Source organism: Enhydra lutris, unplaced genomic scaffold (genome assembly GCF_002288905.1).
Source record: "Enhydra lutris kenyoni isolate GAN:26980312 unplaced genomic scaffold, ASM228890v2 scaffoldscaffold2, whole genome shotgun sequence".
Classification (NCBI taxonomy): domain Eukaryota; kingdom Metazoa; phylum Chordata; class Mammalia; order Carnivora; family Mustelidae; genus Enhydra; species Enhydra lutris.
In genome coordinates this window covers 59,790,426-59,805,754 of record NW_019154086.1, presented here as the reverse complement: position 1 = coordinate 59,805,754, position 15,329 = coordinate 59,790,426, and the positions used below count along the sequence as shown (strand labels likewise).

Below are 15,329 nucleotides of genomic sequence, written 5' to 3'. Positions count from 1 at the left end.
ATTTCAAGACGTTGGGAATGCGCTCAGAATTGGTTTAGGAAGTCATATTAACGGGGCGCCTGGGTGGCTCAGTGGGTTGGGCCTCTGCCTTCGGCTCAGGTCATGATCTCAGGGTCCTGGGATCGAGCCCCGGGCTCTCTGCTCAGGGGGGAGCCTGCTTCCCCTCCCCCCACCCCCCCCTGCCTCTCTGCCTACTTGTGACCTCTCTCTGTCAAATAAATAAAATCTTAAAAAAAAAAAAAAGTCATATTAACATTCACCGGTTTTTCAGTGATTTTGTTGAAACCGGGATCTTTTCTTTACAGGAGATCTAAATTGAAAGAGAACTTGGTGTTGCACGAGTACAGACTGAATATTTAAACATCTCTATATTGAATGTCATAGTGTGCCAAAAAATTGGAATTAGTTTGTTGAAATTAAGATTTGAAATAAAATAAGATAAATCAATGCTCCCTTTCATTTCTTTTCAGGAGATATGTATGTGGTCCAGTACTTTTATGTCCTTTTTCTCTTACTGCAACAAATGTAAACCATTCTACTTTCTTTTCTCCTTTTACTTCAAGTGCTAGTAAGAGCGTAACACATCTGTTAATTTGTGTATTGTGCCCCGATTCAGGTTTTTTACCCATTTCTCACTCAATCACAGTGTCCCAAGTAGGTAGAAGAAGCTGACTGGCAGGCCTGGGTGATCTTTCTATTCCTGAAACTTGGGTGGAAAATAGATCAGTCCCACACAGGGGATTTGCTCACAGACCATGTGAGCAAAGAGAAATATTTTCCCCCAAATCAGAGTGCTTTTACCGGAAAATAGGAGCTATATGTATACTGGGTGGGGAAATACATTTATGTCTATTATAATCTACTTGAGAAAAGCCAGTATAGAAAAATGCACTTTTGTGGCTGATTATTTTCTCATCTTAAGAAGGCTTTGACAATGAGTTTCCTTTTTAGCTTGGAAAGTTACGATTTTGTTAACTATAAAAAAGTTAGGGGCTCCTGTCTGGTTCAGTCATTTAAATGTCTGCCTTCTGCCTGGCTCATGATCAGAAGGTCCTGGGATCCAGTCCCAAGGGCTCTCTGCTCAGCAGGGAGCCTGCTTCTTTCTCTCTCTCTTCAGTCTCTCTCACTCTTGTTCTCTCTCAAATAAATAAATGAAATCTTTAAAAAAATTTATTAAAAAGTTAAAATTTCAAAATATTCATGAGTTTTGTGAACCCTGGCTACTACCGATGTGTCTAGGGCCACTGCAGGATACGCCGTTCACTATTCACCTTGTAACGCATGTCATCGTTGGCCCCTGGGGTTGTAGACCGCTGAGCTCTGAAGGGTTGCTATACTGGAGTTCGTGACAAAGGAGTCCTTTGCGTCTACCAGTGGGACCTGGAGAGTCATTTTCTTTCATTTTTTTTTGAATTGGCATAACTTGAACCAAATGTTTCATATTACTTTAAATACTGACCGCCAAAGGAGCAGTAGCAACTAATACAGAGGCATTTACCGGGGCTTAGTGACCGGTGGAACATTTGTACTGTACAGAGATCGTTGTGGTAGGGCATGTGCTTAGTTTTAATGGAGGGCATAATTTTAATTGGTACTAGGTGTTTCTTGTGTGAGTGAGCATATTTAAAGGGGAATTACTGTTTATATATTTTCAACTGTTGTCATTTTTAGTCAGGATTTAATTTTTTTTTTTAAAAGATTATATTTATTTATTAGAGAGAGAGAAAGGGAGAGCCAGAGAAGGGCAGAGGGAGAAGGAGAGAAGCAGATTCCCCACTGAGCACAGAGCCCGGGCTGGGGCTCCATCTCAGCACCCTGAGATTATGACCTGAGCTAAAATCAAGAGTCGGATGCTTAACCAACTGAGCCACCCAGGCACCCCCACAGTATTTAATTTTAATAGTTAGAATGAAGTATATTGACATTCACAATTTTTAAAGTATTTTTTTAGGGCAGTTTTAGGTTCGCCACAAAAATGAGTGGGAAGTACGGAGTTCCCATAGACTGCCTTCCTCCACACATGTAAACCAGGTTTTTCACTCCAAAGTATTTTATAAGAATATTTAGAAATGCAGGGCACCTGGGTGGCTCAGTGGGTTAAAGCCTCTGCCTTCAGCTCAGGTCATGATCTCAGGGTCCTGGGATCGAGCCCCGCATCAGGCTCTCTGCTCAGCAGGAAGCCTGCTTCCTCCTCTCTCTGTCTGCCTCTCTGTCTACTTGTGATTTCTGTCTGTCAAATAAATAAATAAAATCTTAAAAAAAAAGAATATTTAGAAATGCAAAGAGATATTTTGCATGCTCATTTCTATAACTAAAAAATGTCTCTGCCTTCAGACTAGGAAGGGGAAAGTGTTCCAGAGCCAAGAAACATTCTCTGACCGTCTAACCCTGATTGGAAAGTTAGGCCCTATTTTATGATCCTTTTCTAGGTAGACATTGCTGCTCTGAGGACTGCAGGAAGAATGAGGATCTAATGTAACCTGCTCTGGAGCATTCTGCTGGTCTATTGATGGCAAACCAGAGCCCTGGTTCTGGTCTACCTCTGACTCTAGCTTGCTGTGGTCCAAAGGGTGAATGAAGTGGGCTCCAGCTCTTGTACACCTCCAGAGTTCTGTGATTCCATGAATTACTGGAATCTCTACTGGGGAATGACATCACATCCTGCAGGGTTAAAGAGAGGAGGAATGGGAAAAGCACTGTGGAGACCTGGGGTACTTCCTGGTCACAAAACAGCTGAATGCCTTTTGTCCAGTCACTTAACTTTTTTGGGTTTGTCTTGGTTTTAGCAATGAAAATATTGTGCTTCACCTTCACAGTTTCCCTCCAACGAAAGTTTCTTGAATCTTTCTGACTTAAAGTAACTACTGTGTAGTATGTGTCACAGGAGCAACTGCTTTGTTGACAAATAACTTCTAATAATACTTCTAAATAACTTTGTTGATAAAGTAGAGTGTATTGACACTGTGGATCACTTTTGGGCAGATTCTTTTGTGTCTAAATATCAGGAATATTCTTGCAATTAACATCTCTGGACCAGCATCTTTGTGTAATTAAGCTATTTGCTAGATATACATTAAGACTCTTGAAAGGGACAGGGACTCTTTATTGAATAGTACAGCTTAAAGGAAAAAAAATGTAAATTTCAAAAGAAATGTGCATTTTATTTTTATTATTAAATTTTTTTAGATTTAATTTATTTATTTGTCAGAGAGAGAGAGGAGAGAGAGCACAAGCCTGGGGAGTGGCAGGCAGACAGAGAAGCAGGCTCTCCTCTGAGCAAGGAGCCCAATGCGGAACTTGATCCGAGGACGCTTGGATCATAACCTGAGCCAAAGACAGTTGTTTAACTGACTGAGCACCCAGGCATCCTAGAAGTGTGCATTTTAATAACATACACACAATTTTGTTATATTTTTTTACTTCTTTGAATTGTGCAATTTAATTAATTAATTCAGGAAAAAAGGGGAAGACCAGCGACTTCTACTTCAAACAGGATATTTTCCATTTAAAGTTAATGTAAGTTGCAAATGACTGACTTCCTTTTTTTAAAATCGATTGACTTTGGACTAAATTGTTTAAGTAAGTGTGATTTTCTGTATATTGTCAATTATTGCTGGAGTGAAAGCAGGTTAAATGAACCCTTTCTTACTTCAAAGGGACAAGGTGGTCCTGAGGTTTGTCCAGTGGGTTTTATTCACAGAACTCCTGCCTGAAGGTTCAGGCTAATTCCTAAAGTGTGTAGGCCAGGGTTTATTTGGTCTAACCCACGTAAAGCATAGGCACGATATCCTGCAGGGCCGGGATTATCCTAATCTGATATTTTCCAGCTCAGTGCTCAGTGGCTTGATAGAGCTAATGAATCTTCCCAAAGTACCTGGGAGTTCCCTGTTGGTATTCCTGATGTAGCTGCTAGCAAGCATGTTTTTAAACTCTTCCTGGAAGTGAAACTCCTTCTGCCTTAAATGTGCAATTTCCCCTACCTGAGAAGGTCAAAGGCACATTTATATAGTTCACAAGAGTATAAAAGAGGCATTCAGTGCTTCCCTGCCAAGCGGGTTGACGGGACTAATGCCTGCTCATTTTCCACCTCTACTTAAGGGAACTGCAGAAATTCATGGTTCCACTGAGGTCCCTGAAACAACAATCTTACGGCAAATGAGCATTATAATAAAATATCCGTATTATCAAATCAGCTAATGTACCTCGAAATTGGTAGGAGTAAAAAGTGGCTGCTCAGACTGTCAGAGTTAAACATATGTTCAAACCACCTAAATTAAAACAAAATCTACAGTGAAACCCCACTGGAAAAACTAGCAATTCACTTAGCATCCAAACGCTGAGAATATTCAAGGCAAATTTCAGTACTTTCACAATGTAACTCTGTTACATGACTTTCTACCATTTAGTTTTAACTCCAGTGAGATTACTAACATTTATTGAGCATGTACTATATGTCAAGCCCTTAGTATTTATATTTTAATCATAATTGAAGGCAACCTAAATTTAGAGGTGGAGGGGTTATCTTCATTTTGCAGATGAGGAATGGAGACAGAGAGTCCCAGGAATTGCCCCACAATTACACAATTACACGGTAGTAAATGGTGGATGCAGGGTTCGGCCCTGAGGTCCTCGGCCCTGAGGTCCGTGTGCTTTGCAGAACACCATGCTGCTAACTAACTGTACTCTGTTCTCTGAAACTGTGGAGAGAAAAAATGAGCAAATTGCATGACTTTTTCATTTGCCTATATTTCATATTCCACTTTCTGATGTGAACTCACAGCCCTCCAGCCAGATCTGCTTCCTCTCCCTTCTGGCGTGCTTTTTCCCATGTGCCTGTAATACTCACCTCCATCTCCTCTCTCCACGGGTGCTGCAGGTTCCAGCTTGATTCATCTTCTGCATAAAGATGACCTTGTTCATCCTAACTTTTTCCAGTTCTTGGTTTACCATTTCAACATACATTTCTCTTATTATTTAATGTGTGTGTGTGCCTGTGTGTGAGACAGAGGGGTGAGTGTGATCACCCAAGTAGATCATCAGCTTTTAAAAAACAACAACTCTTATACTTCCCTTTTGCAGTGTTAATACATGGTGGCCATTCATAATTTCTCAGGCTGTAAAGGGTTCTGTCATTTGCATGTCTGTGCTGTTGGCACATAGACAGGTGATAGTTTTTAAAGCAGCATTTTTAAAATTGGTCAGTATTGAGTGCTGAGAGAGAGAGGAGTTCCAAGTCTTTCATCTTATTATAGGAGGCCTGTGTTAAACAATGATTGCTAGAATTTTTGGTTTCTGCCTCTAGTGTTTTCTAACAGCTTACTATGAAGTCCAAACAGATGGACAAATCTGTAATGACTTAGTAGTTTGGTTTACTGTTAGATATCTAGAGAACTCTTATTTTGCCTTTATTATTGTGTTTAAGACATCTTAACAGAAAGGCTCTGGGTCCTAAGGAGATGCAAGAGTGGGGGTGGGAAGGTGACAAAGAGGTACTTTCAGTTTGCATTTTCTTTTAAGAGATTTCCATTTTCAGTGTAGCTGACACTTGTAATATCTGTTAAAGATTGGTGCCTGGCCAGAATGCCTGTGAAATAGCTGTGGTTTAAGCCTCAAGTATAAAGATTTTAACAAAAGTGTTGGCAATATAATGTATGAGTAAAGATAGCACTTGTTAAAAAGCATATATATGTGTGTGTATGTATACATGTGTATCTGTGTAAGTATCTCTCTGCAGTTGTCTTTGTTCATATGAAGAAATTTTACTTCAGGAAGTGATTTAACTTCCTTACTTACTTACTTAAGGAAGTCAGACTATCAGCTTCTTATTTCTAGGAAGAGCATCCTTTGGCCTGTGGTGTGGGCCACAGTGACCTGAGGTGTGGAATTCATTGTCCCAAATTGTGAAACAGCTCATATGCCTTTTCAGTACTGTACTATTGAATAATGTGCCTGCTGCCACTGTTGGGGAGATTAAAGGAGTAGGCAGTATAGTGGTTGGGTGGAAGACGTTGGCACACACAGGACAGGGAAAGCTTTTGTTACATCCATGAGAATTTTTTAGACTACATGTATGCTTTATCCCGTAGAAGAGTTTGCATTTAAGTTTTATTTGTAAGCGTGTAGTATATAAAAGCACGAGTTGAGGAAAATATAAAAATAGTACTCATGTAAAAAAGTAGTTTTAAGGCAGGAAAATCTTTTAAGAAAGCTGCATCATCAAGTAAGGGGATTGGAGTATGTGTTGCTGGGAAAATGGAGGAAACCAGTGAAAGATATAGCACATGAGTGGGTATTAAGACTGTTTTTTGTGACCTGGACTTGTTTTGGCTTTAAGAGGTAGTGCTGACTCTGAGATTAGAAATGCAGTCTCTTTCAAAGCACAAACATGGAAAATAATAATCTTCAAATGTGCTTTCTTGGGTTCTCCATTTTGTTTTCTTCAGGTGTCAGACCATGAGTATTCTGTTTTCAGGAGGATGAGGAAAAATCCATTTTCTTTTCTAGCTGTTTGGCTATTTTTGTTGTTGTTTCTGGTGCCATAAATGGAGGGGCATCTGTACCATGCATTGTATCATGCCTAACAAATTTTTTTTTTTCATTTGAACATAATTGTTCCTTAGCAAATAATTGCAGTCCAGAATGACTTTTATTGAGCTTGATTGAATTAAGGTTATGTATGAAAATGAGTTAGTTAAAGCTTAATCTATTACCCAGAGAATTGATGAAAACATCAGAAAAGCAGTCATTCTTGGGGATTAAATATCTTTCCATGTAAGTGGGCAGCATGGTTGCCTTGGAGTCCCTTCTGCACTGACCGGGTAGTAATGACATCAGGGTGCAAAGCACACAGTGTTGGCCTAGAAGGGGAGTTTTCCATGATGTGCCTTTGAATGTTATACTGTACATTAACACTAATTGGGAGTCTGTCTCATTGTAAGAAGTGGCACCTCACCTTTTTTAGTATAATAGGCTTTTTGAAACATAACACCCCAAGGGGCACTGTATAAGCTGTGCCAGAAACCCAGTTGCTTTGGGATCTTTCTGGGATTGTTTAGGCTTGATCTTTAAGATAAGTTTTTCACATGCCAAGTCAGATGCCCAATTTGGGGTAAGAGGTGAAGTTTCTCAGAGGGAATCCTGAGCTGTGCCTGATAGGTCCTGCTAGGTATGCGTCCTCTGGGGGAGGCAGTGTCCTGAGAGCTAAGGATGAGAGTGAGGGTTGAGAGAAAGCCAGAGTGGGAACCAGGGAACACAGGCCTCCCCGGGCTGAGGTGAAAATCTGGCCAGGCGCTGGTGGGAGTGCACACCCCAGCCACCAGTCTTCAGGGTTGTGTTCACTCATGCCTGAGGCGTTTTCCCCTCCTTGCCCCGTCCCCACGACTGTCTGACACTCCGCACAGCCACCCATTTCCAGCACGTCGCAACACCTTGTGAATTATTTGTAACTTAAATGCAGAGCAGCTTATGCTGAAACTGCTTTTCTGAAGCTACTCGTGGGCATTTATAAGAGCCAGATACAATCTGGAGTGTCTGAGGTTGGCGCTCAGGGAACTCAAAAGGGAGTCTGTCTCAGGCAGGATCTTCACCCTTGAAATTGACCTTTACTCTGTGGCTGAGTCCCTGGCTTCTCTCTCATAGTCAGTTAAGCCCAACAAGATTTCTTTGTTACCCTGAGTTTTAAAACCTCTCTTGGCTACAGCATACACAGCATAGTCAGCCTCCTTCCTCTCTCTCCTGACTTATCCAGAGATAGCTGTGTCACAGTTGATAACATTTTTGAATTACAATCAAAATAAGGTGTAGTTACGGTCCATTTTTAGATAGATAGATTATATATATTATATAATGACATATGTATATATATGATATACTGATTATAGAAACAACTAATCGACAAGGGTACCCAAAGATTAGTGAGAACTTACTTTTGAGCTCCTAAAAGAAGTTCTGCATATAGGAAATATTAGCATACTTTATTTCTCAGATAGCATGTGCTCACTTTTTAAGCTAAAAAGTAAAGGAATCTTGATACCAGAATAAGAATTAAGTCCATACTGTCAATTAATGATGGACTCTCCTTTCCCAATTTTGGCACTATAAATTTTTTTTTCTCATTTATACCAATTTACTTCCCGACAGTTTTTTATATTTATTTATTCGTGATTTTTACTCATTTATTTTACAGTGTTTCTTTTCCTTTTTTCCTTTACACTGTTTATTTTTAATGGTTTTCTTTTTTCTATACTGGCTTTTATAGGTTTATATGAAGAAGATTATGTGATTAAATATGAGATAGTATATTTCTTGAAACAGTAGTTTTAATCATGTTAGTTGCCTATTTTGTGATAATTAAGAATAGACTTTTACACCACTACTTGGATTTCAGAATTGTACCTTCCTTAGTTAAGAACATGGTCATTTAGGGGCTTCTGGGTGGCTCAGTGGGTTGAGCCTCTGCCTTCGGCTCAGGTCATGATCTCAGGGTCCTGGGATCGAGACCCTCATTTGGCTCCCTGCTCAGCGGAGAGCCAGCTTTCCCCTCTATCTCTGCCTGCTGCTCTGCCTACTTGTGATCTATTGTCTGTCAAATAAATAAATAAATAAAATGGGAAAAAAAAAAAAGAACATAGTCATTTAATTTGAAAGTATTCATATGTGTCTTTTGTAGTTTGCTTCAAAGATCTGGATTTATTTTTTCACTGATGCTCTTATTTTAAAAAAATATGGATGAATGAGTAGTATCTTGTATGATGCCACATGAGACCATTTAATATTTTATTCATTGTTTCTAGCTATTGTTTTCTTCAGTAGCACTGGGTGACAATTGAATCGTCCAAGTCTAGATAGGATTACTGAGATGAATCAGAACACATTTTTGATATTTAATGTAAGTTCTTCCATATCATAGTGGATGATTAGGGAAAAAACTTCAGTTATGCCATAAGATGACCAATAATATTGATAGAGCTGTAAGTCAGTAAGTACTATCCAGTGTCTAGAGTGTGGTATATCCTGCTGATCGTAAAGAAATACCATAATTTGCAGTGGGGTGGGAAATTGTCTCTCTTGGTTGAGTGTGAAGTTAGTATTAACCATTGAAGCATCCTAGAAACTGAATAGTTGCATTTCACATAGCAACTGAAATAACTTAATTCTTAAAAGTGATGCAGTTTAGGTGTATGTCCGTATCTACAGTATTATTAATGTAAAATGTTCCATTTAATTTTTGTGGACAAACTTGCTGATTTGGATGCTCTTTCCTATATTTATTTCATCACTTTCAGCTATATATAAGTTTTTGGGTAACATTTGTCCCTGTGGATGTCTCCTGCTACTCCTCACTTTAAAAAAAAAAAAAAAAATTGCTTCACACATTATTTGTAAAACATACAAAAAATAAATGTTGAGGGGCGCCTGGGTGGCTCAGTGGGTTAAGCCGCTGCCTTTGGCTCAGGTCATGATCCCAGGTCCTGGGTTCGAGCCCCACATCGGGCTTTCTGCTCAGCAGGGAGCCTGCTTCCTCCTCTCTCTCTGCCTGCTTCTCTGCCTACTTGTGATTTCTCTCTGTCAAATAAATAAAATCTTTAAAAAAAATTTAAAAAAAAAATAAATGTTGAGATATTAGTATCCTAACCACAGCTTATCTGGTTGTGTTGGTCCAGTCATGTAAAATAACTTGAATCTAGTTAGGATGTCAGTTTAACATCCTGATTTTCCACAAAATTTGCCTGTAATTCTGTACTTGATTTTTGCTAAGAACCTGAGAAATGATTTCCTGTAAATCTTTGTATCTGTAACTTTAATCTCAGAATTCCCATTGAATAATTTTAGTGACTTTTTGTAAAATTAAAGTTGACAGTAAACACTTCAGGCTGCTTTCTCTAAAGCATTTAGCATAGGGATTTTTAATAATTTGCCCGATTTTGATTGTTTGGCTCTTACTCATTATGTGGGGGGTAATTTTGCAAAAGGACAAAAGTTTTTTTGTTGTTGTTGGAAAGTCCTTCATGGCTCACCATTTAACCACTTTACTATGGGTCTTTCACAGAATCCTGCTGCATCACAGAAGCTGGAAATTCTGATGTTCCATTAAAATCACAATGGAAAGTCTTGACTTGACCGGTAAGAGCAGCACTGCAGGTGCATTTTCCTTACCTAGAGACAGGGAAGCAAGTCAACCATGTGGGAACCCTGTGTTGTCTAGAGCTGGTCTCAACTTATCCCCATCTGATGCATGCACCTTCCATGTTGATCAGGAAAGTGTGATAATTTTGTGTGGTTGTTTTTGTTTTGTTTTGTTTGTGAATTACTCTTTTTTTAAAGTGACTTTTCAGTCTCCATCATCAAGTAAGTTAAATTTTCCTTTAAAATCATGACTTTAAAAATATTAACAATTTCAAAACTCTGATTTGTTTCTCCACAGTAATGTGCTGTTGGTGAAAAGTCAATTTATTCAAGTCTTGAATACGTAGAGGTTTCATACCTAAGTAAATATTAAATCAGTCTATTCCCCATAAGATATTGTTGCTTGTACTGCCTTTGGCTTTGACTGAAAAATGAACCGGTATCAAAGCATTATGGAGTGTTCGTTTTAATCTACTAAAAATAATAGAGGCAGGTATAACAGTATTGTGAAACTGTTTTGAATTTGAAAACCACACAGTGAAGAAAAAGTTGAGGTTGTAAAGTATATATGTGTCAAATTATATCAGACTCTGAAACTCACAGATGCTGTAACTCTGTCTTCTTCTACATAAGTTGTTTTTAAAGCTATTTCTTTAGGAAAAAAGTTCTTTATGGTTTTAAGATATGGCAATAGTATTTTCAGATTAATTTTAATAATGGTTACTTAAATGGAGAGTTGTCTCAGTCTGGGAATAAAATGTCTGATTGCTTTACTGATGTCTGAACACTTGGTGGTGAACTTACGCGTTAAAGACAGGAATTTGATGTAAATGAAAATGAACAAATATAGTAAATATTTCTTAGTTGCAATTTTCAGGACATGAACTTACTCTCTGAGTAATTGAAAGTTAATCTTAAATCTTTCCTGTTTTTAAGTATTTTGATTTGTTAGCTTTTCAGATCTCTCTAGAGTACCTGTGGGCTACCTTCATGGTTTAGTAAGTAGATGACTGAATGTTGCTTTTATCGTGCAAGTTTAAATATAAGGGTTCTGAGCCATTCTTTTGAAAGTCATTGTCTAAGATTATACATATATTATAAAATATGTCCCAATCTTCTCACTGGCATTAAGATTTTTTTCATGTTTAAATATCCTAGTAAATACACATTCAAGCTAAATCAGACATATTTTAAATTTGCTGAATAAGAATACATCTATAGAAAGTAAAACTGGACACTTTATCTGCTCAGAAAACTGAATTGTTAAGCAGCATTAGTGCGGCAGTCTTTCGTTAAGTAGCCATCTGATCTATGATTTCTGAATGTTTATCAAATTATTTCAATAAAATATTTTTATTGACTATAAGAAATCGACACATTTATATTGCTGATAAAATTTAAGAAGCTTAAGATGACTCTATATACTTCTAGCTCACATTTACGGTCATCATAAAAACAGTATTAACTAAGAAATAGAAAAGATGCTATGTGAAACCAGGAGTAATTAGGAAGCAAATCCTGGAAGATGTTACATGAAAAAAGGATGCCAGGGCCCAATAAATCTAGGAAATATGGTTGTATCACTCAGCTTAGGCAGAGTTATGTTTCATTATCCAAAGAGTTCCCAAATCTTAGTGGTTTGTAACAGTAAAAATTATTCGTCACTCTTGTTCATCTTGGTAAATCTACTGCCCTGTCCTCAATGTCCTCTTTGTTCCTGGACGAAAGCTAAAGCAGCAGCCTCTCTGGGGTGCATACTCTTATTAAGGCAGAAGGAAAAAAAGGAATGATGGTAGAAATGTGACTCCTAAAATTATTGGTTGGAAGTAGCACATGTGACTACCTCTCATTTCACTAGCTGAACCACGTTGCATGGTCAGCCACTGTGTCACGGGGGAGGAGTGGCCTTTTAAGAGGGGATAGGCTAGGGAAAGTCTGATTGGGAGGCGCAGTGCATGTTTTAGCTTAATATCTGAATCCTATCTATGGCTCTTCTAGAGAGACAGGTACATGTGGTTTATTAACCTTCCAAGAAATCCATTCATTCTTTCCATTGAATCTCTTTAACGTTTAAGTTATTTGGCCATGAATTCTTTCATTTTTGACATAGAACTCAGTGAGCTATGAGGCCCTATCTGTGACAAATTTTAAGGACTGAGGAATTCATACAATTCAAGAGTTTCTTGATGATTCAAATGTTAGAACTTTTCCCGTCACGGAATAAAGGGTTCTGGTATATATAATAGACTTACATTATTGTGTTATAAATAGCTGTGGTTGTTTTGTTTTTGTTTTTTTGGGGAGCAGAGGGAGAGAGAGAAAATCTTAAGCAGATTCCCATCCCCAGAGCAACATAGGGCTTGGTGTCATGATTCTGAGATCATGACCGGAGCCCAAATCAAGAGTTGGTGGCTTAACCATCTGAGCCACCCACATGTCCCATTGTGTTATAAGTACTTTAAAAAAAATGAATGAAAATACCTGTAGCCTGGATCCTCTGCAGTTTGCACACAGAGTTAGAGAAGGAAAATACTGATCCTTAAGTTAATTTCCTATCAATGTGTAGTACTTTACAGAACTTTGATAAGTATTATCTAATTTGATGTAAGAAAAGGATGAGAAAATGGTTTCTTTTCTCTTTCCAGTGGAAATACAATAAATTTACCAGGCAATAGTAGCCAAATGCCTTTACTTATGATCAGTTTTTTTTTTTAAGATTTTATTTATTTGACAGAGAGAGATCACAAGTAGAGAGAGAGAGAGAGAGAGAGAGAGAGAGAGAGAGAGAAGAGGAAGCAGGCTCCCCGCCTAGCAGAGAGCCTGATGTGGGACTCGATCCCAGGACCCTGAGATCATGACCTGAGCTAAAGGCAGAGGCTTAACCCACTGAGCCACCCAGGCAGCCCACTTATGATCAGTTTTAAGAACCATCCTAGAGAGAAAGAATGCAGACACTGTAGAAAGGTTAACAGTTGTATTCCAGGAGTTTTCTAAGGTGCTCCAGCTGAGATCATAACCATTATACAGGAGCAGTGCGTCACTGTCTCTATAGTCTTCTAGCAAATGAGTAGGCGCACACAACCTCTCAGCCAATATTGGTGTGAGTAATCCCACAGGTATTATAACATACTGCTACCAGACCTGTGGAGTAAGATGATTTTAAAAATGTAAGAGTGGCTAAATGATGCTGTGTTTGATAGTTTGTAGTTCCTTAAGACTGGGGGACTTCAGAGAAACTTTGGCACAAATCCTACTTCTAGAGCTTTTTAACTGAAAGAATTTAGGCGATAATTTAACCTCTCTGAAACTTTGTTTTCACATCTTAGTACAGGATAATGATCTCTACCTCATAGGACTAAGAAGTAAATGAAGTATGTTGAGTGCCTGATGCAGACCTGGCACATAGGGAGCAGTCGAGAAATTGTACTAAAAGAACAAAGCTGTGGTCAGAGGTCAGGAATCTTGAACACAGCATAAAATACCATCCCTAGACCTCAGACTATATATATGTGTAAGATGTGTTAGTGTATGTACATGTAAACACAGACACACACCTCCAAGGGTTTTAAAATATTGCCCCGAATGTGTAAGAATCTGTGTATTCTTCTACATTTCTACTGAAAATATAGAGTGTCTTCATTCTTAACACTGAGAGAAAGGGTGGACCCAGCAGAAATATTAGCCACCCTATGATCTAATAATTCACTTCTTGCCACTGAAAATATAGACGTTTAAGGACAGTGTGACATCCCTTCACTCTGAATATTAATGTGGTCAGTATCAAATCAAATTTGATAAAGTCTTGATGCAAGGTACAAGAACTGGAGACCGTGCCACTGAAGCTTTCTTTACCACGTAGAGCAAAAGTTATTTGGTTTCAGAAGAATCAGCATTTCTATCTCACAATTTTTAGTTACTATTTTGCAATGAGGGTTGAGTTATTTAGACTCCCTCAAGCCTTCCCTGTTGACTTCGTTCCTCATACTCTCAGAATCAGGCACAACATAGTCAGTATCTCAAGATTCAAAGCTGTATGCTGTTTGTAAAATGATAGTTACATTTGTTTAATTTAGAAAAACGTAAAATAATTTGGGGGAGTAAATTATTCTTCAAATTATTTCATATTCTTCTCTTTATAAATGGATCATCTTTGTTACCATCAGTTACTCATTCAGTTGGATTATCAGTAGCATAAAACTACCTAAAAAATCTAAACTCTTCAGTTTTAGAGACAAGATAGTCTGCTGGAGCCACCATAACAAAATGCCACAAATGGGGCGGCTCCAACAACAGGTATTTATTTCCTCACCGTTCTGGGGGTAAAATCCACGATCAGGGTGCAGGCAAATTCTGTTTCTGGTGAGGTCTCCCTTCCTGGCTTGTAGACAGCCACCTTCTTCCTGTTTGCTCTCATGGCCTTTTTTCTGTGTGTATGTGGAGAGAGGGAGCTCTGGTGTCTCTTCTGTTCTGGAAAGGACACCAGTTCTGTTGGAGAACGGTCCCACCTATGAGCTTGCTTAACCTCTACGTACTTTAAGGGCCTGTCTCCCAAGTACATTGCGGTGTAGGGCTTCAGCATACCAATATGAGGGCAACTAATTCAGTTCATAATGGAAGTAGTTTTTGTTGTTTTTTTTTTTGTTACCAAAGAGTGAAGTTAAAGTTTAAAAAAAAAAAAAATTTCTGTGACTCTATAAACAAGGAAACCTTATTTATTACATGAGGTTTCCTTGTTTATAGAGTCACAGAAAGTATTTATTACAGTCTAAAATTCTAAAAATATTATTGGATCTTTGAGGTGGGAGCCATTTGAAATTACCGAATTCATATTTCTTCCACTCTGAAGTCACTGTGCATGGAAATGAGTTTCATACAAGTAAAAGAATGAAGTCTAAGAACTGACAATCAGTGATTTGTATAATGGAGGAATTACATCATTGAAAATTGCTTTCCATATGTATTAGTTGGTTCTAGGAATATAATGTATTTGAAAATTAGGTTGAAGAATAACTCAATTACTCTTTCAGATTATATCTCTTTCTGTTTACTATAATCAAGCCAATTCACATTTTTTAGGGTGATTTTCTTTTACTTTATTAATCAGTTGTGAATTCAAACAGGAAAATGGCATATGGAGTTGTCCCTTGAACAAGGCCAGTGTTAGGAGCAACACTTCTTGCACAGTTGAAAATCTGTGTGTAACT

General features: G+C 38.2%; 1 protein-coding gene across 5 annotated transcripts in view; it reads left to right on the top strand.

The window, feature by feature from the left end:
* Positions 1–15,329, top strand: part of LOC111147612 (BBX, HMG-box containing) — a 278,763-nt gene that overhangs the window by 101,923 nt on the left and 161,511 nt on the right. For all 5 annotated transcript variants that reach the window (XM_022503790.1, XM_022503808.1, XM_022503800.1 and 2 more), the window contains exon 3: positions 10,049–10,122. The gene's annotated coding sequence lies outside the window, so the exon portion shown is untranslated. The remainder of the gene's footprint in view (positions 1–10,048; positions 10,123–15,329) is intronic.